The 27,390-nt window shown below is 39.8% G+C and overlaps 2 pseudogenes; both read left to right on the forward strand.

The window, feature by feature from the left end:
• Positions 1 to 1,760: 1,760 nt before the first annotated feature.
• LOC142451390 (reactive oxygen species modulator 1 pseudogene) lies at positions 1,761 to 1,999 on the forward strand (annotated as a pseudogene).
• Positions 2,000 to 18,620: 16,621 nt separating this feature from the next.
• Positions 18,621 to 20,271, forward strand: LOC142450793 (glucose-6-phosphate isomerase pseudogene; annotated as a pseudogene).
• Positions 20,272 to 27,390: the final 7,119 nt, after the last annotated feature.

Consider the following 27,390-nt stretch of genomic DNA (forward strand, 5'->3'; position numbering starts at 1 on the left):
GGAGGCCAAATGTCCATTTGCTGCCTTAATATACTGAACCTATAAATATATGCACATAGATCTGTTTCCCCACCGTCTTATATAAATATATTTACATATGTACATTCTAGTCTTTAGACCGCTGTAAATACTTTTTGTCACCCAGTTCTTTCATCTATTTCCTTACACTTTCCTCTTGTCCCACTATCATGCTCAGCCTTCATTTGGGGTTCATTAATTTATCTCTGTTGCCCTTGCTGAATCCCTACCAGGCCTCTCACACCCTCCTTGCCACTGATTTTGGATCACTTGCTGCTCCCCAGTTCCTGGGTTGGTCAGCACTACCTCTCTGCACCCTCCTTCCCCTCTCTCATGTCCCCCTGGAACCATTGGTCCCATTGTTTTCTCCTCCAGACTATTCATCCAGGCTATCTTATCTTGATAGATCTGTAAAGATAATAAAATGCACCAAAAACCAAGCCATATCAAGATGGGCAATGAGTGAGAACACAGTGATGACAACAAAAAAGGAAGTCATTTACACATTGAAGAATAAATTAATTAAAAGAAAAAAATCAGAAATAAAGAAAAACCTGTAAATAGATCAAGGTCTGATTTTGATCTCTAGGCATGTCCTTCAGTCATGTCTGATAGGGTACCATGCTCTGGCCCCAGAGTCTGTCCTTTGTACTCCCTCGGGGGCTCCCTGCTCTGATCCCATGGTTGCTCTGCCACATGCTTTTAGTGGTTTGCCTCAGTGTCACAGGGTCAGTCTGGGCCAGTCCTGGCCCTGAGTGTCCCTCTTAGGGTGCTGGGCCATCGAGGGATGGCATGTCTCATAGTGGGATCAGCCCTATTGTCCACTCTGTCCTTTGGCTGTTCAGAGTGGGGATATCATCCTACAGCCTGATGGGCCAGGATGTGTTCCACTCTCTCTGCCTCCCCCTTCATTTGCTCCCATTTGGTCTAATCAGACATGCCCCTCTCCCCTAGCTGCAGCTTCAGTGCTGTCATCTCAAGTACGTTCTTCTGGGGTAAGGGGCGGTTATCCACATAGCTGGCATGTGGGTTGAACCCGCAGGCCTCTCCACTGGCTCTCGATTTTTATTAGTTTTAACGAATGGAAAGGAACACCAGACAGTACAATTACAAGCTCTTGTTTGTAGGTTCAATTCTCCGACTTTAGCTTTGCTATCCCCATTCACTTGAAGTCTCAGCTTAATTTTTCTCCCTACTTACCTATGCCCTTAGTCTCCACCCACCTTTTCTTCAAAAACATGTATCATTAATTATAGGTGTTTTATCTTAAGCACCTTCTCATTGGCTTCCTCCCATGTGTCACATAAAAATACTCAAATGATACAACATATACACATACAAAATCACACTAACACACTTTCCCAAGATCATAGCTCCATATAAGCCATCATTCCATCCTTAAATATGTCAACAGTCATTCTTTTAGGTCCTCAAAAAATCTGTGTTCTAAAAAAACAAAAAAAAAATTGTACATTGCACGACAGTGCAAAGCATCTCTATATTCAATGATTGAGAAATCTAATTCTAGGTAAAAACTCCAGAAAAGAAAATTCACATCGATGAAAAAAGTGATAGATGGAGCATATTTAACTCTACATTGTTGGCAAAGAAAAGTTCTAAACTGTAACCACATTTCTTAAAGGTAGAAAATTAAATTTTGGTATTTTGTATCCCATTCAGCGAAAAATAATGGAAATAAGATGATTTCAACCAATAGTTGAACAACTGCAGCCACAAGGGAGATGCCAGTGGCCGTGGGACCTTACGGGCAGTCCCAACCCAGCTGCTTCGACCGCGTGAAGATGGGCTTTGTGGTGGGTTGTGCCGTGGGCGTGGCCGCCAGCGCACTGTTCAGCAACTTTTCCTGTCTGAGGATTGGAATGCGGGGTCCTAGTGGATGGGTGTCATTGGAAAAGCCATGATGTCGAGTGGTGGAACTTGTGGCACACTCGTGGCATTTGGGATGGGCATCCGAGGCTAACCAGTGTGTGGTTGCTTAGTATGTCTACCCTCTCCCACCAATTATAACCCATGTACTATAGTAAAACAAAGTCTTTGAGTAATCAGAAAATTAAAAAAAAGATTATTTCAACCAAATGAATCAATATGAATGACTCAAAGCATCATGTTGAATTTTAGAAGTAAATAATAAAATAATACATGTATTTTTTAAACCAAATAAAATATAACAGATATTTTATATATTTGCACATATACCATATATACTCATGTATAAACCAAGTTTTTTCCCCTAACCCTAACCTTAGCCCTAGCCCTAGGCCTAACCCTAACCCTAGCCCTAAATATAAGCCACGTTTTTCAGCACATATTTAATGCAATTTTGTGGTAAAATTAGGTGCCTCAGCTGATATTAGGGTTGGCTTATACTCGAGTATATAGGTATTAATAATCGGATCATTCGCTGGCTAACTGTTCAAATTCTAAGCAAAAGGGCAGTGGTTCAAATCCACCAGTGACTTACCAAGGTGAAGATGTAGCAGTTTGCCTCCACAAAGATTACAGCCTTGGAAATCTTACTTTACTGTAAGGGATCATCCTTCAGCACTGACTTGATGCTGATAGGTAATGGGTAGCTTCAATATAAAGCCAAGCAAGTATTTATCCCAAATGGTAGTTATATAAAACAGGGTCTCAAAAATTGATGGAAAGTGTCTCTATCTTTCATTTTCCCACAGACAGTTTGAACTCCTCAAAGGAGTACATAGAGTTTAAAGAAAAGTTAATATTTCAAAGTAGATCATACACCAAAAGGTGAAGGTATAACCTTCAAGACTGCCCATTTCACTTTAGAAATAAAACATTACCAACAATGTCAAAGCCCACTGTTCTCCTTCCCATGGGTATATGTACACCTGTATACAGTTTTGAAATTTTCTCCATCCTTTTGCTCATTATTGTTAGCTCTCCATTTCACCTCAACCTCCCCTGTCATAACACCACAAAATTACTAATTAATTAACTATATCTATAGATTTACCTGTACTGGACTTCATATAGAGAAAAACACAAAAATAAAACAAATAAACAACCTCAATAAAAGGGAGACATCAGACAGTGTAAGACATCACAAAATTATAATAACTTATAAATTATTAAGGGTTCATGAGCAGAGGGGGGAAGGAAGGGAGGGGGAAAATGAATAGCTGATACCAAGGGCTCAAGTAGAAAGAAAATGTTTTGAGAATGATGAGGGCAACAAATGTACAAATGTGCTTGACACAATAGATGGATGTGTGGATTGTGATAAGAATTGTACGAACCCCCAATGAAATGATAAAAAAAGAATAAAACAGAAAAAACTCAGTTGAGAAGATTTAAGAAAATTAGAACAAATTTAAAGGGGAAGAATAAATGAGCAGGTGTTGAATTTTAACGTAAATACATCTACATTAGCCCACTTTCCAATGCACTCTGTCCGATAACAAGGCTTACAATCCCTGGTCAATGGTCAGAGGCGATTCATCAGAAGGCCATGTGGGAACCCTAAAAGCCAGGTGTGTGGGACTCAGAATTTTAGCTTTAATACCATTCTTTCCCCGGGTCATGAATTTTATTCTGTACAAAGCTTGGGCCATTTACAGACTGCCGTGCTTCTTCACTTGATCGGCTTCTTGTTTGTAGAGAAGCTTTGAAGGGCCCAGATGCTATTCTTTCTGATAGCCAAGTACCATCTGATTCCATTGTTGACATCATTAATTTTGTCAATGTCTGTTTTTCACATAGTCAATGTTAAAGAATTTAAAATACTGTTCAGAAAGCAAAAGTGTGTGTTATGGGACAGTTTTTAGACCAAAATACATGGATCAAAAACTCAAGTGACTGGACAGTAGTTATACAAACAATTAACATTGGAGATAAGGCAACATCTCATTCACAAAGACGGAACAATGCTTATTAGACTAATACATGCCATTAAAAAGGAGCATGCAAACAGTAGATTTGAGCAACCATTCATTGGTCACCCTCAAAACAATAGATTGAAACCAAAGTCCAATGACCTCCAAATCTATAATCTTGGAGAGTAGTCATCTGATTCTTCTCATACTAGGGATTTTCACATTTAAGTCCCAGGGGGTATTTCAGATATTTTAATCTGCTACAGGTGAGTTTCATTTAAATTCCAATTCACTTGGAATTTCCAAATCAGAGCCTTCTGGTGTGGTCTATGAAGTATGTTGTGCAGCCTGAAAGGATAGAGTTGTCTATGCACGCAGCCTGTGACACCAAGGGCTGAATAGAAACTAGGTAAGAAATGCCCACCTTGGAACATACCAGGTATCGTCTCTTTTTTGGAGTCTACATAAGTAATTTTAAGCATGTTATCCAATGGTAGATTGCCCCACCTGGTTTATCCACCAAAAGATGTAAAACCACTTTCTCAAAGACAGATCTGCCACACCCCACTTATGGGCTTGAACTTCCATGAAGGGTCACTGAAACATCTTGAAGGAGTGTTTATTGATTTGGACTGACTATAGAACAATGTTATATAGCAGACACTGAGTGGACTTCTTCTCGCTGAAACATGAGAAACTGACTAGCTGAAGTGAAACCTCCTTGTCAGAGTGGTTATTCAGATGTGCAAATAAGGGGATGGTATATGAATCACATTACAATGAAATTTGCAAATATTTGGAGTTAGAAAAAAATGGAAGTATATCTGAAACTGAAAGAACTTAAAAAACAAACAAACAAGCCTTGCAAGACAAACTATTGACTGCTGCAGGAAGCATCAAAACACGGGAAAAAATAGTCAGTACAGAGTAGAGTGTACAGAGTCAGTGTACCCTAGTCAACATTCAACTATTTCAAGAGGTAACATGTGATCATGAATCAATGGTACTGAAGGAAGAAGTCCAAACTGCACTGAAAATATCAGCCAAAGACAAGGCTTCCCAATTGATGGAACATCAATTGAAATGTTTCAACAAGCTGATGAAATACTGGAATACTTCCCTGTCTATGCCAAGAAATGTGAAAACCAGCTACTTGACCAAACTGACTGGAAGATATCCATATTTGTATTCATTCCAAAGAAAGGCGATCCCACACAATACACAGATTATAGAACACAATTGTTGAGATAACATGCAAGTAAAATTTTGCTGAAGATCATTCAACAAAAGTTACAGGAGTACCTTAGTAGGGTGTTTCCAGAGGGTCAGGCTCGATTCAGAAGAGGACGTGGACAAGTGATATCATTGTTGATGTCAGAAGGACCGTGGCTAAAAGCAGAGAATACCAGAAAGATGCTAACGTGTGTTTCATTGACTATGCAAATGCATTTGACTATGTGGACCACAACAAACTATGGATAGCCTTGAGAAAAATAGGAATTCCATTGTGCTCTTGTGGAACCTGTACATTAATCAAGAGGCCATTTGGGGAAAAGAACAAGAGCATACTGCATGGTTCAAAGTCAGAAAAGATGTGTGTCAGGGTTGAATCCGCTGACCAGATTTATTTTTATGATAAGGAATGTTACATCAAGATTGCAGAAAGGCTTATTAACAACCTAAATATACAGGACACACGTCATGCTTGCTGAAAGTGAGGGAGACATGAAGTACTTGATGAAGATCAAAGATTGCAGCCTTCAGTATGGCTTACAGCTCAGTGCAAGGAAAGCCCAAATCCTCACAATTGGGCCAATAAGTAACTTCATGATAAATGTTAAAAAAAAGATTTAAGTTGTCAAGGATTTCATCTTGCTTGTATCCATAATCAATGCTCGTTTATGCAGCAGTGAAGAGATCCAAAGACAAGTTGCATTAGGTAAATCTGCTGACCCAAGATCTCTTTAAAGTGTTGAAATACAAGGATGTTACTTTGAGGACTAAGGTACGTCTGACTTAAGCCATGGTATTTCCAGTCGACTCATATACATGTGAAAATTGGACTTTAAATAAAGAATACTGAAAACGAATATGGTGCTGGCGAAGAATAGTGAAAGTACCAGAGACTCCCAAAAGAACAAACTGATACATCCTGTAAGAAATGTTGCCAGAATGCTCATTAGAGGCAAGGATGGTGAGACTTTGTCTTGCGTACTCCGGACATGTTATCAGGAGAGACCAGTCGCTGGAGAAGAGCACCATGCTTGGTAAAGAGGATGGCTAGCATACTAAAGCCATCAACAAGACGAGTGGCAATTGGCTGCAACAATGGGATCAAACAGAAGAACAATGGCGAGGATGGCCCAAGGTTCGGCAGTGTTCCGTTCTGTGGTTCAAGGGTTGCTGAGTCGGAATTGACTTGATGGCTCCTAAAAATGGATCATAATTATTAGGCAGGTACACCACTTAGTTGCTTGGGAGACTGGATGAGAAGATTGCATGAACTGAAAACAGATGCCTGCCTTTATCTTGGTGTTTGTCTTTATGGTAGTAGTACAATATTTATCCTTTTGGTCTTGATATTGTTCAGCATAGTGATTTCTAGGCCCATCCATGTCAGGAAGGGTTTCTTAGTTTCATCACTATTTTGGGGGATGCATAGAACTCCATTGTGTGTAGTATTTTCTCCATTCTTCTACTGCTCATAATTTAAGTGGTTTTCAGTTTCTTTCCATTATGAGCTGCATCGTGATGAACATTGGGGGACATTAATCTGTTGTACGGTGTCTCTTACTTCTTTAAGTTAATATCCAGCAAAGCTGGGTTCTTTGGTGTTTCATTTCCAGTTGTCTTAGTGCCATACCATTTTCCACAATGATTATACATATATACAAGCCTGCCATCAGTAGGATACAGGATTGAAATACTCATTAAAATGTTTCAGAAACTGAAGAAGCACTGAAAGATTAACCCATCTATGACATGAAATTTGGAAGACAGTTATTTGGCCAAATGACTGGAAGAGATTCATATTTGTGTCCATTCCAAAGAAAGGTGACCCGATAGAATGCTGAAACAATAGAACAATATCATTGATATTGAACAACTGAACAATAGCACACACAAGTAAACTTGTACCTAAGATCATCCAACATCAGTTACAGCAGCACATTGACAGGAATCTGCCAAAGTTTCAGGCCAGATTCAGAAGAGGACTCGGAACAAGGGGTGTCATTGTTGATGTTATATGGATATTGGCTCCACGAGAATACTGGAAAGATAATTACTTGTATTTCCTTGACTGTGTGAAGGCATTTGACTGTGTGGACCTTAATAAACTGTGTATAACCTTGAGAGGAATGGGGATTCCAGAGCACTTTATAGAGCTCATGCAGAACTTCTGACTGCATGATTTGCAATCAGGAAAGGTGTGTCTCAGGATTGTGTCCTTTCACCTTACTTGTTCAATCTGTATGCTGAGCAAATCCACAGAGAGCATGAATTATATGAAGAGTGTGACATCAGATTGGAGGAAGGCATATTAACTATCTGCAGTATGGAGATCACACAATTTTGCTAGCCGAAGGTCAGGAGGAATTGAAGCACTTGCTGATGAAGACCAAATATTATATTCTTCAGTATACATTACAGCTCAATATAAGGAAGTCCAAATTTCTCACAACTGGACTCATAGGTAATATTATGATAAATGAAGAAAAGGTTGAAGTTGTCATGGGTTTTGTCTTACTTAGATCCACAATCAATGCTCAGGGAGGAGCAGTCACGAGATCAAAAGGTGCATTACATTAGGTGAAACTGCTGCACAAGACCTCTTTAGAATATTGGGGATCAAGGATGTTTCTGTGAGGACTAAGGTGTTCCTGACCCAGCCATGACACTCTCTAATGCCTCATATGCAAGTGAAAGTTGAACACTAAAAAAGGAAGACCACAGAAAAACTAGATGCATTTGAATCATGCTAATGGGAAAATATTGAAAGTACAGTGGACGACTGCTAAAACCAGACAGACCAGTTTCTTTGACAAAGTATGGCCAAAGGTCTCCCTAGAGGCAAGGTTGGCCAGACTTCACCTTACATATTTTGGACATGTTGCCAGAAGAGACGGTTCCTGGAAAAGACATCATGTTTGGTAAAGTGGACGGGTCGCAAAAACGAGGAAGGCCCTTGATGAGACGGATTGACACAGTGGCTAAATCAACGGGCTCAAGCACAGGAACAATTGTGAGTGTGCCACATTTTACATTTCATTCTGTTGTGCATAGCGCACTCTGGACCAGACTCCACTTGATGACGCCTAACAACAACAATAACACCATCTGTGTATAAGTTGCAATCTCAACGTACTCTCCAGAATTTTTTGTTTTCTGTTTTATTTGTTCGTTTGTTTGTTTGTTTGTTAGTTTAGCTGGGCTATCATTGTGACTATAAGTGCTATCTCATTTGGTGAACTATTTATGTGTTTTGCCCACTTTTTAATTGGATTTTTTTTCTTAATGACATGTAGAATTTTATAGATTTTAGTAATCAGTCTCTTATTCATTGTGTCATGAATACACATTTTATGTCCACCATATTAAATATATTTTAATATATTTCACAGTCCATGGGCTCTGTTTTGCCCTTCTGAGTAAGTATTTTGATGCTTCATTTTTAGTAGGTCCAATTAATCTATTATTTTTCTTATTATTATACTTTATTATATCTGGTAATAATAAATTTTGAATCCTTGATCCCTATATCATAGTTTATTCCTTTGGTATACAATATATGATAAAAAGTAAGATGGGAAATTATTTTTATATCCAAAATAAGAAGATAAAAGGAAGTAAAGTAAAAATATTAGATAAACAAAATGGCATGGTTTACTTATAATATGGAAGGACAGGTGAATCAGGACAAATATCACTTCTAGAAATGAACCAGACATATATTATATTATCAGACATTTCTATTTATGGAAATATCATCAGACATATGGAAACACATGTAAAGTGGTTGTACTTAATTTCTTCATGTCCCAAAGTTATATAGAAAGCAAGTTATTTACACAGGCACATTTTTTATCGTGTTTCTTTTTTAAGTATCTATTTACACATTTTACTGCTAATAATACTCTTTTCTTTTACTCATGACTGATACCAATCTTAAAGTAGGTGATTCCCACTCAACTTTGAAGACATAACTTAGTTGTTTCTTCCTTGTTGTTGTTAGGTGCCACTGAGGCAGTTCTGAGTCATAGTAACCGTATTTACAACAGAACAAAACACCACTCAGTCCTTCATCATATTCACAAATTTTCTTATGTCTAAGCATATGATAGTTATGTTTATTGTGCCAACTAGGCCAATAGGAACATGTGGGTGGAGTTTAATGAGGTTGCAGCTTGATTGGAGGATGACTGAAATAAATTGATGGTGATCAGACCAGCGACCAACATACTGCTGCTTTAGCTAGTTCTCTGCCTCAGCCTGTGTGCTACACTACTTGTGGGCTAAGCCAACCCATGGATTCTAAGATGTTTCACCAAGCTGCTGATGCATGTCGCTGGTGTGTACATTGCTTGAGATTGAGGCTGGTAGATCCTCTTGCTATATTTGAGTCTGAAAGCCCAGCTGGGCCTGCTTTGATAAGCTCCAGAGCTACTGACTGCTGCTGATCCACTCTGCTGTCTGCTGCCTGCTGCCTGTGGGCAGACTCTCTGTCTTGCCTGAAGGAAGACTCTGCTATCTGCTTCCTGGCTTTTGGCCCAGGCAGCCCATGTGAGTTGAAGGGCTTCCAGTATATTAACTGCTCCACGAAAGTGAGTTGAACTGAGCCCTCAGTACTGCTATGTTGACTAATTAGCTGTTATATTCCTTCTTGTTGTATAAACCTATCCTCTCATACATATAATCATAAGCGCCCTGGTTTTGTTTCTCTAGAGAACCCTGCCTAACACAAAGCCCATGGTTGCAGCCACTATTTCAATCCACATTCCGAGGCCTTTCCTCTTTTGTGTAACTCTTCTACTTTGCCAAGCATGATGTCCTTCTCAAGGGACTGGTATCTCCTGACATGTCCAATATATGTGAGACTCAGTCCAGCATCCCTTGATTCTAAGGAGCATTCTGGCTGTACTTCTAATGTCAACTACGTTTTCATAATAAGCTACAGCATCTTATACTTCCATCTTAATAGTTAATCTATTATGTATCTGTTTACCCTAATGGTCTCAAAACTACTGTAGTTCTTAATACAGTATTTTATAAAGCAGAAAATCAATAGATATTTTGAATTGAATTACTTTTTCCAGCCAAATTTGTTTAAGTGCCAGTTATAATCACCATCTAAACTTCCTAAGCACAAATTCACTCTTCATTATCCTGCAATACAACTTCTACCCCACAAGTCTGTTGTATTTACTTTCAGAGAGGCCAGTCAGTGACCTCATAATTAACTTTAGTTATTGTAAGTCTTTAACCAGTGTGACCTCTCTGAGACATTTGATACTCCTAAGGAGAGCGTTCAGTAATTTGTTTAACATACAGTGAGTGTTTTGAATGTGTCAGAGAAATGTGAAAATCCTTCCTCAGACTCCATGACACCTCAGTTCATTCTTCTATTTCTCTAGCTTTCATTCCTTTCTGCCTGAGTTGCACTTCTTCTCTTGGTTTCACTAAAAACTGGCTCCATTTTTTTAAACTAAAAATGCACCTTTTAGTTATTTATGCACTTTCTTGCACACTGATGGCTCTCCTTCAGTGTGGGTCCTTGACATTAATTAAATGACTGCAATAGCTCTTTCTGCTCTCTAATTTTAGTCACTCCTGCATCTTACCACGAATTTAGAAATAAGCAGGCAAGCAAGCAAACGAACAAAAAGTACGACTCCCTCCATGAAAATTTGTCCTCTCACTGGTTGTAGGATACAACTGAAATTCCTGAGCCTGAATTAAAAGGCCTTTCACAAAATCTCCCTAAGCTTTATTTGTAGTCTCATTGCCAAGATTTCCCCCATTGTATCCATGTTCAAACCACCTCAAATTATGTGAAATTTAGAACTATAGCCCATAATTACAAACTAAGCTCTACTCATGTTACACCTTATACTAAAAATATCTTTTAATTTGATTCTTTATTCTGAGAATTCTGACATAAGAAATGTTAAATTTGGAGAAATAAGAGCATCAGAACACCTTTAAGAATATGCTCTTTATTTTTTTAAATCATTTTATTTGGGGCTGGTACAACTCTTATCACAATCCATACATACATCCATTGTGTGAAGCACATTTGTACATTTGTTTCCATCATCATTCTCAAAACATTTGTTTTCTACTTGAGCCCTTGGTATCAGCTCTTCATTTTCCCCCTCTCTCCCTTCGCCCCTCCACTCATGAACCCTTAATAATGTATAAATTATTATTATTTTGTCATGTCTTACATTGTCCGACATCTCCCTTTATCCTCTTTTCTGTTGTCCATCCCCCCGTGAGGAGGTTATATGTAGATCCTTGTAATCGGTTCCCCCTTTCCACCTTCCCACCACCTTCCCAATATCGCCACTCTCAGCACTGGTCCTGAAGGAATCATCTGTCCTGGATTCCCTGTGTTCCCAGTTCCTATCTGTACCAGTGTACATCCTATGGTCTAGCCAGATTTGTAAGGTAAAATTGGTATCATGGTAGAGGAAGCATTTAAGAACTACAGGAAAGTTGTATGTTTCATCATTGCTACCCTGCACCCTGACTGGTTCATCTCCTCTTCTTCTGTAAGGGGATGTCCAGATGGGTTTTAGGCCCCCAATCTGCACTCCTCCTCATTTACAATGATTTGATTTTTGTTCTTTGATGCCTGATACACAATCACTTTGACACCTCATGATCACACAGGCTGATGTGTTTCTTCCATGTGGGCTTTGTTGCTTCTGGGCTACATGGCTACTTGTTTACTTTCAAACTGTTAAGACTCCAGAGGCTATATCTTTTGGTAGCCAGGCACCATCAGCTTTCTGCACCACGTTTGCTATTGCACCCATTTGTCTTCAGTGATTGTATTGGGAAGGTGCGCACACAATGGTACAATTTTTTGTTCTTTGATGTCTGATCTCATTGACACCTCATGATCACACAGGCTGGTGTGCTTCATCCATGTGGGCTTTGTTGCTTCTCAGCTAGATGGCTGCTTGTTTACCTTCAAGCCTTTAAGACCCAGATGCTATCGCTTTTGATAGCTGGGCACCATGAGCTTGTGTACCCATTTGTCTTCGGTGATCTTGTCAGGAAGGTAAGCATCATGGAATGCCAATTTAATAGAGCAAAGTATTCTTGCATTGAGGGAGTACTTGAGTGGAGGCCCAGTGTCCATCTGCTACTTTAATACTAAACCTATAAATATATGCACATAGATATATTTCCCCATCCTCATATATAACTATATTTACATATGTATGTGCCTCTATTTAGACCTCTATAAATTCCCTTTGCCTCCTATTTCTTTCCTCTATTTCCTTTTCCTTTAGTCTTGTCCCACTATCATGCTCAGCCTTCATTTGGGTTTCAGTAATTCCTCTCGGTTACATTACCCATGATCACACCCTACCATGCCTCCTACATCCTCCTAACCACTGATTTGGATCACTTGCTGTTCCCTTGTCCCTGGGTTTGTTAACAACCACTTCCTTTCCCCCACCTCACCCTCTCCTATGTCCCCCTGGAACCGTTGTTCCGGTTACTTTCTCTTCCTTATTGTTCATCCACCCTATCTTATATAGATAGATCTGCAGAGATAGAAACATGCATAATAACAAGACAGAGCAAAATAAAGCAATAAAAGAAAGCAAAACAACAACAAGCCAATGGTGAAAAAATAACCATCACCACCAACAACAAAGAAAAACCTGTCGTTAGTCCAAGGACTGTTTGTTAGCCTTTAGGAATGTATTCCGGTACAGTCTGATAGGGTACCACGCCCTGGCCCCAACGTCTATTTTTGGTATTCCCTGGGGACTTCGTTGCTCTGTTCCCCTTGCTCTTCTGTTATATTCCCTTAGTGTTTTGCCTCCGTGTGGTGAGATCAGATGGGGTGCGTTTCCCACACTGTTTCTCCAGGGTTAGTTCCTGTAGGGCTGTGGGTCAGTGAGGGATGCCATGACTCATAGTGGGGCCGGCCATATGGTCTTCTCTGTGGCTTGGCTGCTCTGAGCAGGAATATCGACTTCAAGGTTTGGTAAGCCAGGATGTGCTCCATTCCCTCTTCCTCCCCCTTCATATTCTCCTGTGTTCTGTGATCAGACATGTCCCTCTCCCTGAGCTGCAGCTTCAGTACTGTTCTCTGAAGTGGATTCTTCTGGGGAAGAATATGCTCTTTTATTGAACATTGTCTCTGATGAAATGATACCAGAATACACCACTTCATACAAGAGCTTATGAAATACACTTTTCCTTATATACTTACTTTTCAAAATTTACTGCAAATCTACTATATAAATGTATGGTTTCCCTTCTTCTTACATCTGCCAGACAAATATTGCTATGTACTTTATTCCATATATAGATCACACAGGGAATTCGTCTATAAGTATATCTCGAAAAAACTGGCAGCCAATGTTATCAAGTTGGTCATGCTTCAGCTGTGTATTATATTTTTGTATGCTCAAGTCTATGGTACTTTGAGAAGACCTGGTAGTAGTGTGGGTTATGCACTGGGCTGGAACCATAGGTCAGTGTTTCAAACCCAGCAGTCACTTCACAGGAGAATAATGAGTCTTTTGATTTATATTCTTGGAAACCCCAGAGAGCAGTAATACTCTGCCCTGTAAAATAACTATGAACTGGAATTGACTCTCCATGGCAGTGGATTTGTTTGTTTGTGTTTGATGTTTTGAGGAGTTGGGCATTCCATTAAATGATATAAACATTCCCTGAAATCAAGCTAGAAAATACATAACTTCTGTTGCCGTAATTAGCTGCCAGTAAATTGAACCCTAACTCATGCCAACTCCTCCATACAATAGAACGAAATGCTGCTTGACCCTACACCATCCATATCATCAGTTACCAATCAGATCATTGCAATCCATAAGGTTTTTCTTGGCTTTATTTCAGAAACATATCACTAGGTTATTCTTTCTACTTTCACTTAGTCTAAAAGCTCCCCTGGAACCTGTTTAGCATCAGAGAAACTTGCCATTTGTCACTGACAGATTAATGGTGACTATGCATAAATTATATCGGCTGAGAATGGACACTGGATCTCTCCTGAAGCACAGCAGGCAAGAATTCTACCTCTAAACCACCAAGGCTCCCGTATAACCTCTAGTCAGAGTTAAAAGATTATTACCTGAGTAAAACAAAAACATATGAACCCAGGGAGAGATAGCAGGTTTTAGACCATGTAACTCATCCATCATAATCTTCTAGGAATTCTCTAGTCCCTCCCTGGTATTGCACAAGATACTACAGCATATCCCAGGGCGAGCGTGCTCTCTATTCTGGAGAGTTCATTTCATGAGGAATACTGTGTTCTTTGTGTCCACTTTTCCACAAAATAAATTAATATTTGAATCTGTACACTTTGAACAAGTAGGAAGTTTTTAGGAAGTAGGTTGGTGATACATACCATCTAATTTTGAACCTCAGTATCAACTTGAGCTTCCTTTAAGAGCTAAAGTGTGTCATGTTAGTTTTAATCTTACATATAAGAATAATGATTTTATTAGAGAAGTCTAGGCAATACAGTGGCTAAGCAATCAGACACCATGAAAGTTCAGCAGTTCTAGGCAACCAAAAGAATTCAAGGTCCAAAGGAGAAAGATGTGGCAGTCTCCTTCTCTCTGTACAGATTTACAAGGCTGGAAACCCCATGGTGCAGTTCTATGCATCCCGGGATTGTTATAAGTAAAATTGACTTGTTGACAATGGGTTTGGTTTAAGATTATGATTTATTATATTTAATGCCATAAGGTCTTCAAAAGCTAAATAATTGGCAAGGGGGAGCATTGACAGGATTCAACTCAATGAAAATATAGCAACAATCAGCTTAAAGAACACATTCTCCTCCCTAAGGTGCTAATTGCATGTTGCAATTAATGTTCCAATTTGAACCTCTAGATTTTGACTAACAGGAAAATAACTTATTCACTAAAACTGAAACTTAAAGTTTATAATTTTTAATTGAAGTAGTATAATGGGTTACACATTTGGCTGATAACCACAAAGTCAGCAGTTCTAAACCGCCAGCTACTTCACAAGAGAAAGATCAGTGTTTCTTCATAAGAGGAAGATCAGTCTTTCTACTCCCGGAAAGAGTTACCATCTCAGAAACCCACAGAGACAGGTCTGCTCTCTCTTCCCAATGAGTTGGGTCAATACCATGAAAGGAAGTTTTGAGTTTTACTGATGAAAAAGTAAAGCAATTACTATCTGCATAAAATTTTGAAAGGAGGTTAGAAAATAAATAAAAGGCCATGAAATGGCAGATTAAAAATATATAAGGCATTCAATTTGCTTTTGAATTAAACACAACTCCAAATTTCCAAAATTTTCTTTTTTTATTCTATTATCACCTAAAAGCTATTCTCACAATAAGTTCACAGAAAGCCATGATAAACTTTTAAATAGGGGGAAAATCCATATTCTTTCTCTAATATTCCCCATCACATCTACAATAATAGAAGAAATGAGTGTGAGAGAATTACAGCACATAAATCAAAATAACTTCTCACGATGGTCTTTTTTCAGGATCATAGAAAACATTCCTTAAACGGTATTATTTAGCTTTTGTGAAGAAAAAATATATATGACGTGGGAAACCATATTTCAATTATGTTACATATATAAGCAATAAGCAGGTAGATAAAAGAAAACCGATAGTTTAATCATAACTTAAAAGATTGCAATATTTTCCATGTACAAAATATAGTGCTCATTTAACTTTTCCAGTTTTCCAGTTCTGAAATGTTAATCACAATTTACCTATGAGGAATTTACCTATAAGTAAGCCTTGAAAGAATTAACCCAGTAGTGGTTAATCTCAGGGTGGGAGCTTTCCTCTGTCACCTGAAGGACTCTTAGCCCGCCTAGTGCAGTGACTGCTGAGAGTCTCGCCAAACATGGGAATGACGTCAGTTCTTTAAGAAAAGCAAAAATGAACAAACTATCAATAATTATTTTAGGTGATTTGTGATAACTGGAAAAATATATTTAGCATGTTTCCCTCTCTGTCCCCATAGGTCTAATATTCTCAATTGGTCTCAGGAGGAAAAATCAGGTAAATGAAGAACAGGCCCTTCATGCTAACATTTTCTACTAGAAAATAAATTTAATATAAGGCAATGGGAATACTAAATTTAGCAAGGAATTGCCATCCCCTTGAGTAACATTAAATCAGAGATAACAACTCTGAATTTGATCATCTAACAAGTAGTTAGTTCACTTACCTAAGTGACACGTGGTCTAAATAAGTGATTTTTAATACACATGCCAGAGGAGACCTTGAGGCCCTTCAGCTTAGTGTGCAGTCCCACAGCTGCTGCATAGCGATTCTTCCTACCTCACCCCCACAGGGGCCAGAATTCTCCCATACACGCATGTAGTTAAAAGATCCCAAAGTATAGTATTGTTAAAAGGAATCGAGGGTTCTCTCACCAGTGATATTTGAGAATATATATTTGCCTTCTCTCTTTAGCCATCTTCAAATCACCAAAATAAGTAGAACAGGCATTGTATATTCAGTTTAAATTGTGACTAATAAATATCCTCTGTCAATCCTATATTGATTCTGGTTGTAGTACCATTTTCCTACCCATACGTGTTCAAAATACATGTCTACAATTTACATATGCTGTAAATATATCCACATACTCAAGAATAAAGTGCAGCATACAAGAGATAACGTTTTGAAAATTTCATCACCATAACCAAACAACTTGAGGAACTGAGTCACTGAGTTGGGAGGTTCAGGACCACAGTTGTGGGGAACATCAAGATCAATGAACACAAAACATTTCACAAAGGCATATTGTACATCTTTGAGTAGGAACTGGGGTCCTAAAAGCTTGTGAGTGGCCAACTAAAGTTAAATTAATGGTCTCTTCCCACCCAGAGCAGAGAGGAGTGAAGGAAATAGATGTATTGAAATAATTAGCCCCCAAAACTGATGTAGCAGGTAAATTTCATCCTCCAAAAGCCTGAAGAAACAGCCAGGTAATGACTGGCTACTACTACCAACTGCTCTAAAAAGGATCACAATAGAAGATTCTAGAGAGAGTGAGAAAATGTGAACCAAGAATCAAATTATAAAAGAGATCGCACTCTATGTTTGGATAGAGATTGGTGGAATTCTGGTGATTATTACCCTTAGCCCCCCTCAGTCCCAGAACTTAATTCACCCCAGTGACCCAATTTTTAGCCATTCAGTAGACAAGGCTATAAGATGAACCATAAGACACTCTCCCTCGAGCAAGCAACCATTTGAGATAAAAAGGGCATCATTTGCTCTCAAACAAAGTTCAGAAGGCAGGAAAGGCTAGGAAAGAAAAAGAATGGACATGTAAAACGTGGGAAGGAAAGGAGGCGGGTGGGAATTACAATCAATCACATAAAACAAAATGTATAGGAATCGCTAAATAGAAAATAATTTATCATTAAAACTTCACCCAAATTGTGACAGAAAGATGTTTTCAAATATGGTCGAAAGGGTCAAAATGAAGAGAATGCCCTAATTAAAAAGCAACAACAAAACATTTTTTACTGCATGCCCAACTTCTGGAAGTGTAAAAGTTTTAAAAAGACACATTCATCGAACACCATGTTCATTAACAGGAAAATTACTCTTATTAGGTGGAGACTCAGAACACAAAACGGTTTCTAATTTGGAAGTCCTAACTCAAAACATTGCTTGATGATATTGCTCATGATGCAAAATTCAAAGTTAGATAGGAAACAGTGGTTTTCTAAAGAAAAACAATTTTACTTTGAGTTTTCCCAATTTGGTATGGACTGAATTTCAGTCATAATTGCAAGAGAAATAGTAAAAAGAAACTTTTACTATTTGGGTGCTGGACAGGGTATAAGTTACCAGTGAGATTAAAATATCCATATTTATTAAAACATACAAGTTACCAGTGCGGTTAAAATGTCCATATTTGTTAAAATATGTGCATTCAAGTGTTATTTCATTGCATATATAATACAAAGGTAATTAAAATATTGCTAAAAAACCATAGAAGCCTTCATTAAATAAATATATTTCTGCCTAGCTATTATTTCTCAACATATCCTTCACCTAGGTCTGCACACTTCTGAAGGCAGTATTTTCATCCCTGAAGAATTTGGTGGTCATTGATTTATACCTTATCAAACAGTCTGGGCATCCTTGGAGGACACAAATAATATTCCTTGTAAATGCGCTCTGAGTTTGGGGACAAAAGGATGTGTGAAGAGACCAGATGAGCAGCGAGAGTGTCACGGCAGACAGGGATGGGTTCCCAGTGATGTTCTCATAAGATGCCCACAGGTGCCATCAAAGGACGAGCAGGTACATTGTGTTGGGGGAAACAAAGAAAACTACCTCATTGTGCAGATTTCCTGGCATTTTCTCAGTAATGTAATTTTTTATTTTCTTAAAAATTCTTTATTATAAATTCCCATGATCACCCTGTGTCCTTCAAAAAAAACTTACCAAGTCCCCACGCTTCTGTCTTCCTCTTCCGGTTTTGCTCCGTCTCTCCCCCTGGTTCTGCTATGGCAGCGCTCACCCGGGATCCGCAGTTCCAGAAGCTGCAGAATGCCGTCGTCGCTGGCAAGGCTTGAGTTCAACCTGCACGAACTCTTCCAAGTTGAGCAGGACTGCTTCAGCCACCTCAGCTTGACCCTTGACACCAACCATGGGCAGATTCTGCTGGATTCCTCTAAGAACCTGGTGGCAGATAAGATTAGGCAGATGCTGGTAGACCTGGCAAATTCCAGGGGTGTGGAGGCTGCCCGGGATAACATGCTCAGTGATAAGAAGATCAACTTCACTGAGGACCGGGCAGTACTACATGTGGCCCTGCGAAATCGGTCCTACGCCCCCATTCTGGTGGATGGCAAGGATGTGATGGTGGAGGTCAACAAGGTCCTGGACAAGATGAAGTCTTTCTGTGTGCGTGTGGATGGGCTACACCGGCAAGCCCATTGCAGACATTGTCAACATAGGCATTGGTGGCTCTGACCTGGGACCCCTCATGGTGACAGAAGCCCTCAAGTCTTACTCTGCAGGTGGCCCCCGTGTCTGGTTTGCCTCTAACATTGATGGGACCCATATTACCAAAACACTGACCTCCCTGAACTGAGACCTCCTTGCTCATCATTGCCCCCAAGACCTTCAGCACCCAGGAGACCATCATGAATGCCGAGACAGCCACGGAGTGGCTCCTCCTGGCAGCTAAGGACCCCTCTGCAGTTGCGAAGCACTTTGTTGCCCTGTCTGCCAACACGACCAAAGTGAAGGAGTTTGGAATTGACCCTCAAAGCATGTTTGAGTTCTGGGATTGGGTGGCAGGACGGTACTCGCTGTGGTCAGCCATCGGACTCTCTATTGCCCTGCACTTCGGCTTTGAGCAACTGCTCTCAGGGTCTCATTCGGTGGACCAGCACTTCCATACTGCACCCCTGGAGAAGAATGCCCCCGTCTTGCTGGCTCTTCTGGGCATCTGGTACATTAACATCTTTGGATGTTAGACCCAGGGCCTGCTGCCCTGTGACCAGTACCTGCACCACTTTGCTGCCTACTTCCAACAGGGTGACATGGAGTCCGATGGGAAGTATATCACCAAGACTGGTACCCGCATGGACTATCAGACGGGCTCTATCTTGTAGGGTAAATCAGGGACCAGTGGCTAGCATGCCTTCCACCAGCTTATCTACCGAGGCACCAGGATGATACTCTGTGCCTTCCTCCTCCTCGTCCAGACCCAGCACCCTATCCGGAAGGGGTTGCATCACAAGATCCTTCTGGCCAACTCCTTAGCCCAGACGGAGGCTCTGATAAATGGCAAGACACCAGAAGGGACCCGGAAGGAGCTCCAGGCTCCGGGAAAGAGTCCCGAGGAACTGGCGAAGCTGCTGTCACAAAAGGACTTTGAAGGAAATCGCCAACCAATACCATTGTGTTCACCAGGCTCACCCCATTCATGCTCGGAGCCTGATCGCCACGTATGAGCACAAGACCTTCATTCAGGGCATCATCTGGGACATCAACAGCCTTGAGCAGTGGGGAGTGGAACTGGGGAAACAGTTGGCTAAGAAAATTGAACCTGAGCTTGAGTGCAACACCCCAATGACCTCTCATGATTCTTCCACCAACGGGCTGATCAGCTTCATCAAGAAACAGCATGAGGCCATCAGCCAATAAACTCAACTCAGCAGCAACCCCTGTTATGCTTGGTCCCTCTTGCCCCCTACAGCCAAAGTCTGCACTGCATCGTCCTGCTATGTCCTGCCCAGAGCACCTGGAGTGTGGGCTTGGACCGCGAGTCCCTCAGGGGCAGCCAATCTGAAGTTGCCACGACTCCTCTCTCTCCCTGTGTCCACAGCACTCTTATTTTGCAATTGGTTGGAGTGTTTCAGTGCAGCTGACTTTTCAGACCCGTGGTCACCACACCCCAGGTAGAAAAATCAAAATGTCACAAAGGACAAAAACAAAAAAACTACCAAGCTGACACCCTTGGAATTAAAAAGTCACCATGACCTCAACTCCCTCTCTGCCTTGAATTGAATTGAACCCATAGATTCTCCTAAAGCCATGCATTTGGTTGGATCTTCAGTTGAAGGTGCCCTAAAGAGACCAAAACAAGTGTATTACTGAAAGAGCATGTCTGAAAACAGCCACCAATCATAGAGGCTTGTTTAAATGTATTCTTTTGAGGATAAAGCCATGCATGTGTATATTGATCATATCTATTGTGTTTGAAGGTCAGTTTGCAAAGCACTTTTTGCTGTTACGTGGACAATGGGATGTTAAACAAAATAATAATAAAAAGCTTTTGTGTGTCAAAATGCACATTTTAGATAAAATAGCATGCTAGAAGCTAAAAACCAACATATAAAAATGTATCATTGATTTTTCCACCATAATTTTTGAAGAAAACGACCATTTTGTATTTCTGATTACAACTCTTATTATCTTTGGGCCTTTACTGAACTGTTTTTCCATGCGAGATGTGTTAAAATTCTATTAAGGATGTTAGTCAATTATAGCTAATCCATTGGCTAATTGAGGCTTCTATCAACAGTCTTAAGCGGCAGCTGCTTGAATAGCATGATAGATTGATTCTATTCATGAGAATGTATTCCCCATTGACTGACCTTAGTAGAAAAGCACTTTTAATTCAGAAAGTATAGTTAGTGTTCCACAACTCTACTTGAAACACCTTTCTCCTAGTCTTTTTCACAGGGGAGTCAAACTGTTATTTCCTCATAAGTGGCAGGCAATGTTCAGGGATTACTTTACGTGTGAATTGTCAGGTATTTCTTCTGTCTGCCTCCTGTCAGGCTAGAAGCCCTTACGGAGCCTTGTCAGGGATCCCGGAACTCTTGCCTAATGTGCTTTACTAGGGGAGGAAGGCAGCATCCTTCCAGCACACAAATGCCAAGATGTGTGTTGCAGAACGTGGCTTTTTTATTAGCACATTAAATTTGTAATTCATAAAATTTTAAGAGTAACTTTTATTTTTTCAAATTGTTTATAATAAGCATTACAGTATCTGAAAGCTTATCATAACTTGGCATGACTTGGAAATTTCTGATTGATTTTGGAATTTACAATCCCAAGCTGTAAACAATGATAGCTGCATCTTGATAAGACAAAGGTTATTTCAACAAACCTCTTTCATTTTTACAATTACTCCCTTAAATATATTTTGGAGTTTTAAAGTTTGTGTCTTACCTGATATTTCATACAGTGTTACATTTATTAAGATCCTTGACTTTCTTTATGCTGAAAAGCTTTCCAATTCTGGTGGACATAGAAATTTGAAAATATATGAATTGGTAAAATTTTAAATTCCAAAACTTTTACCTCATGGAATTTTGATTTACAAATTAGCACATAGTCATATCGATAAGTCATAATGAGAAGGGACCACTAGAATTGGATCGCACAACAGAATTTTATGACAGATTTCGGGTTTTGAATCTAGTTTCTAAGGCAAAGAACAAAATACTTCTCCATTTGTATAGTCAGTCTTGCTGCTGCTTTATTGTTGCTATGGCTGCCTTTTGGGTTTATGTTTGATTTCTTTCCTGCGCTTTGCTCTGGCGCCCACGTCTTCAATGATCACCCCATGAAGCTCTTCTCTAAAGAAGCCCACGGGCTCTGGGACGCAACTAACCTTCCTTTAGTGGCAGGACAAGTTTTGTGTTCTTTCCCCTTACACTTAGGAATCAGCTCAAAATTAAGAGGCATCTTTTAAGAAAATGCCTAATATTCTTCATTGCATTTGAAAAGTAAATGTTTTATGTATATGTAAATGGGAAATGCAAAAAGTTAAAAGTAGTTATTAGGTTTCACTGCAACTTGAGCTTACCTTCCATCAAAATAAACTAGGGATACTTGGGGTTTTGTTTGTTTGTTTTGGTTTTGTTTTATTTTAGCTATTGCATATCTGAAATAAGTATTTTATGTTACTAAATTCAAATACAAGATAGTAGCTTTGGAGTATTTCTATCTTCTTAGTATATTAATATACTTTTATGGAATGAGCAATCAGAAACGTGAGTAATTTGAGCATTGTAAATTGGAAGTTTTATACCAAAAATCTAGAAACTAAAAACAAATTATTGTTGTCACCAATCATTAGCCATCAGAGAAATGCAAACTAAAACAACCATGGGATACCCTCTCACACCCTTGAGGTTAGCCTAATCCAGAAAATCAGAGCGCAACAAATGTTGGAGGGGATGTTGTGAGACAGGAACTCTCCTCCATTGCTGGTTATAGCCTCTGTGGAAAGCGATCGGGCAATATTTAAAGCAAATGGACATTGGGCTACCTTATGACCCAGCTCTCCCTCTACGGGGAGAAGAGGTAAGAAATAGACCACGGCCAATCGTTTGCATTCCAATGTTTATTGTGGTGCAATTCACAATTGCAAAGAATTGGAAACCACCTAAATTCCCACTGATCTCCCTGTGCAGAGCTGCTAAGACTGTTGGGCTGACAACAGCTCAAGTCATGTTGTCCCCTTGCTCTTACTGGGACATATCGCGACAGAGGACAATGCTGGGGACACATAGCAGTGAGTTAATCTGGACTGGACCCCCCAGCCTCCACTCCCGCAATGGTGAAAACCAAGAAGGAACCATAACAGATCAGCAATGGGAGCAAAGCAAACTCAAAAATCCCCTGAAGAGTCCCAAAGGGAGACTTCAGTCTAGGAGAGGCAGCTCCCAGAATTCCCCCGGGATCACTGGGGAGATAGTCATAAAGGTCAGTGGACAGACCTGGAATTATGTATGTTTTTCTATTATTTTTTTCAATCTCTTGTTTTCTCTTTTTTGGTCGATGTTATTGTTGGTTTGCCTACTTATATAAGATAGGCATGGGAAGCAAACTTAAGGAGAAAGCAACGGGGAGGACATAGAGATCCTGGGGATGCTCGAGCAACAGCAACCAGCTGAGAGGAATTACTAGGAGGCAGAAGTAGGGCAAACATGATGGTGGGGCACGAGGAAGGTAAAGGAAACAGAGGAACAATCTAGGAAGCAAAGCTAGGATCGAGGTATAAGCTTAGGTGTGGACATATGTAAATACTTTAATTCATAAAAATAGAGGTATTGGTCTATGTACATATATTTATATGGCAATACACTGAGGTAGTGGATAGACTTTGGGTTTCAGTTCATACCCTCCCTCAATGAAAGAACACTTTGCTCTTACAAACTGGCATTCTGTGATACTCACCCTTCCTCCCAGGACAAGTGCTGAACACAAAATGGGTGTATAAGCAAAATGTAGTGAAGAAAGCAGATGGTGCCCGGTGATGAAAAAATATAGCAACTAGGGTCTTAAAGACTTGAAGTTAAACAAGCATCCATCTAGGAGGGAAGCAACAAGCCCACATGGAAGTAGCACACCAGCCTGTGTAATCATGAGTGTCATCAGGACTGGGTAACAGGTATCAGAAGACCCGTAACAAACAAACAAACAAAACCATTTTGTTCAGAAAGAGGTTGGGTCTGAGCATAGACCCAAGGCCCATCTGTAGACAAAGGGACATCCATCCACTCACAGAGGGTTCACAGGGAAGTGATGAGTCAACTAGGGTGCAGCAAAGCACCAATGAAACACACAATATTCCTCTGGTTTCTTGAAGCTTCCTTAGCCCCCACTATCATGACCCTGTGCTGCCTTACACTGTTGGCTAGACCAGAGCATGTACACAGGCACAGAAATGAGATAGGCATTCACAACATTTGGAATACAGAAACAGGAATGGGAGTAACCATACCAGGAGAATAGGGAGAAGGAGGGCGGAGGAGAGAGGAAGGGGTAACTGATTGCAACGATTGACAGATAACCACACACACACCCCTGAGGGGAGGAACAACAGAAACCACAGGGGAAGGGAGACAGCGGTCGGTGCAAGATATGAAAGTAATAATAATTTATAATTCATCAAGGGGTCACGAGGGTAGGGTTGGGGAGGGAGGTGACAAAAGAGGAGTTGATAATAAGGTTACAATAGAAAGTAAATGTCTAGAAAAGAATGATGGCAACATATGTATCAATATGCTTGATAAAATTGACATGTGGATTGTTGTAAGAGCCCCAATAAAATGATCTTTTAATTAAAAATTTGATTTTAAAATGCTTCTTTAAAGTTTTAAATATCAAAAGCATAATTGATTATTAAAGTGCTGCTTGACCCAAACAGTGGCTATTTCAATAACCTTATAAGCATGTAAAAGCTGACAGTGGAGGAGGATCATTGAAGGACTGGTTGATTTGAAATGTCATGTTGGAAAAATTTATTGAATATACTATGAAATATATCGTAGCATGGAGTGCTGGTTGTACAGTGGTTTAACTGTTGAATTACTAAAGAAGAAGTTCAAAGTGCAAACTCACCAGCCACTTCATGGAAGAAAGCTGAGACAGGTTACTTCCAAGCCTGATAGAGCACTCTAATCTGTCCTAGGATCCATTACACTGTGTGACCAGATTTTAGCATTGGGAAAGCGGGACACCATTGATAAAACTCATATCCTGGCAAAATAACCATGTGGCAGCCGTACACCTATACGTACACCCTATAGGTATACCATATACTCTAGCTTGTGCATTCTTTCCAAAAATCAGGACTTTTTTAAAACGCCGCGGGACAAATCAGGACTGTCCTGCCAAAAGCGGTAGGTGTGGTCACCTTACGAATCAACTCTAGCATGTGATGCTGTTTCGGTTCCATATCATCATAAGAATAAATCAGTCTTAGACAAAATATAAATATGAACAGAAAGCACCTTAGAAGAGAGAAGGGCAGGACTCTGGCTTACTTACTTTGGACATGCTGTCAGAAAAGACAAATTGTTAGAAAAAGGCATAATTTATTGCAGTCGAGTTGATGCCGGCTTATAGTGACTCCATACAGAGTGTTCAACTGCCCCTGTGAGTTATCAAGGTTGTGTTGATGGAAATAGAAAACTCATCTTTCTCTCGCAGAACAGCGGATGCTTTTGAACTGCTGACCTTGTGGATTGCAACCCAAATTGCAACCACTAAGTCACCAGGGTTCCATCAACCAAAGTCAGGAAAACCCTCTGTGAGATAAACACAGTAGCCGCGACAACAGAATCAAGTACCCATGTGATGGTGCAAACCGTAAGCCTAGTTTGGGACCCAATGGCATTTGGTTCTTTTATACTCAGACCAAACTCACAGCAACTGACAACGAAGACTCAAAGAGCAACAATCCAATCCAGGTATAAAACCTTTTTTTCCATATTTGAATGACTGTCATTTGTACAACCTGTTTTCCACCATTATGCAAAATTAATACTGATGCCTAAAAGTCATACAGAGACATTTTGATTCAATTCTAAACATTGGAAGTATCTAACAAGAATAATCTAAAGAAAATGAAATTTGTCTTGAGACTTCAAATAAATGTCTGGTGATAGCAAATCAATAATACATACAATGCTTTCTGCACTGGGGGAAGATTTTTATGATACAGCCTGTACACTGTTCAAAATTCTTTATATATGAACAAATAATCTGAGAAATTGGATTATATCAGGGGACTTCAAAAATTCTTAGAAATTTAAAATCAAAAGGTCATGGCATATTTCCATGAACATAAAAAGAAGGTTTTTAAGGACTGGAAGATGGCTTATTAATAACTCATGCTATGGAGGTGCCATTACCCTGCTTGCTAAACGTGAAGAGGACTTAAAACACTGACAGATGAGGTTCAACTACTAAACGCTTTAATATGGATTAGCAAAGAAAGCAAACGTCTTTACCATGGGACCAACAAACATCTTTATAACTAAAGCAAAACTTGAAGTTGTCATTTTATTTTGCTTTACTTGGCTCCATAACAAGCACTCAGGGAGCCAGCAGACCCTACGTGAAAAGGCATTTTGCACTGGGAAATCAGCTGCACAAGAACCCCCTTAGAATTAAAGCAAAAATGTCGCTTTGAGGACTAGGGTATTCCTGGCCCAACCCATGTCATTTTCAGTCACCTAATATGCATATGAAGCTGGACAATGGATCAAAAAGACTGTGAAAGAGTTCATGCAAATTGTACTTTGGGTGTACAATGTTGACTATACCATGGACATGAAAATAATGAGCAAATATGTTCGGAAGAAGTACAGTGGGATGGCGCCCTGGGAGCAAGGATGGCGAGAATGCATTTCTCTTACTTTGGATCTGTTCTCAGGAGAGACAAGTCCCAGGAAAGAGACATGATACGTGTTATAAATGAGAGGGCACAAGAGAGTTTGACAGAGTTGCTTCAGAAATGGGTTCAAACGTAACAATGGGGAGGATAGCACAGAATGTGGCAATGTTTCATTCTGTTGTACATGTGGTTGATATGAGTCGGACTCCGTTCCAAGACACCTTACAACAGCAATGGCTGAGATGCTTTCAAACTTAAAATGATATGCTTCTATATTTAGGTACACATGATATCATGCAAAGCAAATTGTGAACTATAGAAGCATCTTCGTAGATTTATTCTGTGCCTATTGTTTGCCAGAAGCTTGAACTCATCAAATTCAGAGAAAAATGATTGCAACTAAATCTATAGTAACAAAGTTTTTAGAAAATAACATAGTACAGTAGAACCCCGGACCTCACTGTTAATCCGTACTAGATGGAGCATCGAGCAAGATGCGATGCAGTCAGGCTCCCGAATCAATTTTTCCCATGAGAAATAACTGAAAATGGTTTAACCCATTCTTAACCACCAAGTTTTTACCCTAACCTTGTCTTCCATACAAAATATTACACAGAAATTTC

Source organism: Tenrec ecaudatus, chromosome 6 (assembly GCF_050624435.1).
Source record: "Tenrec ecaudatus isolate mTenEca1 chromosome 6, mTenEca1.hap1, whole genome shotgun sequence".
NCBI lineage: Eukaryota > Metazoa > Chordata > Mammalia > Afrosoricida > Tenrecidae > Tenrec > Tenrec ecaudatus.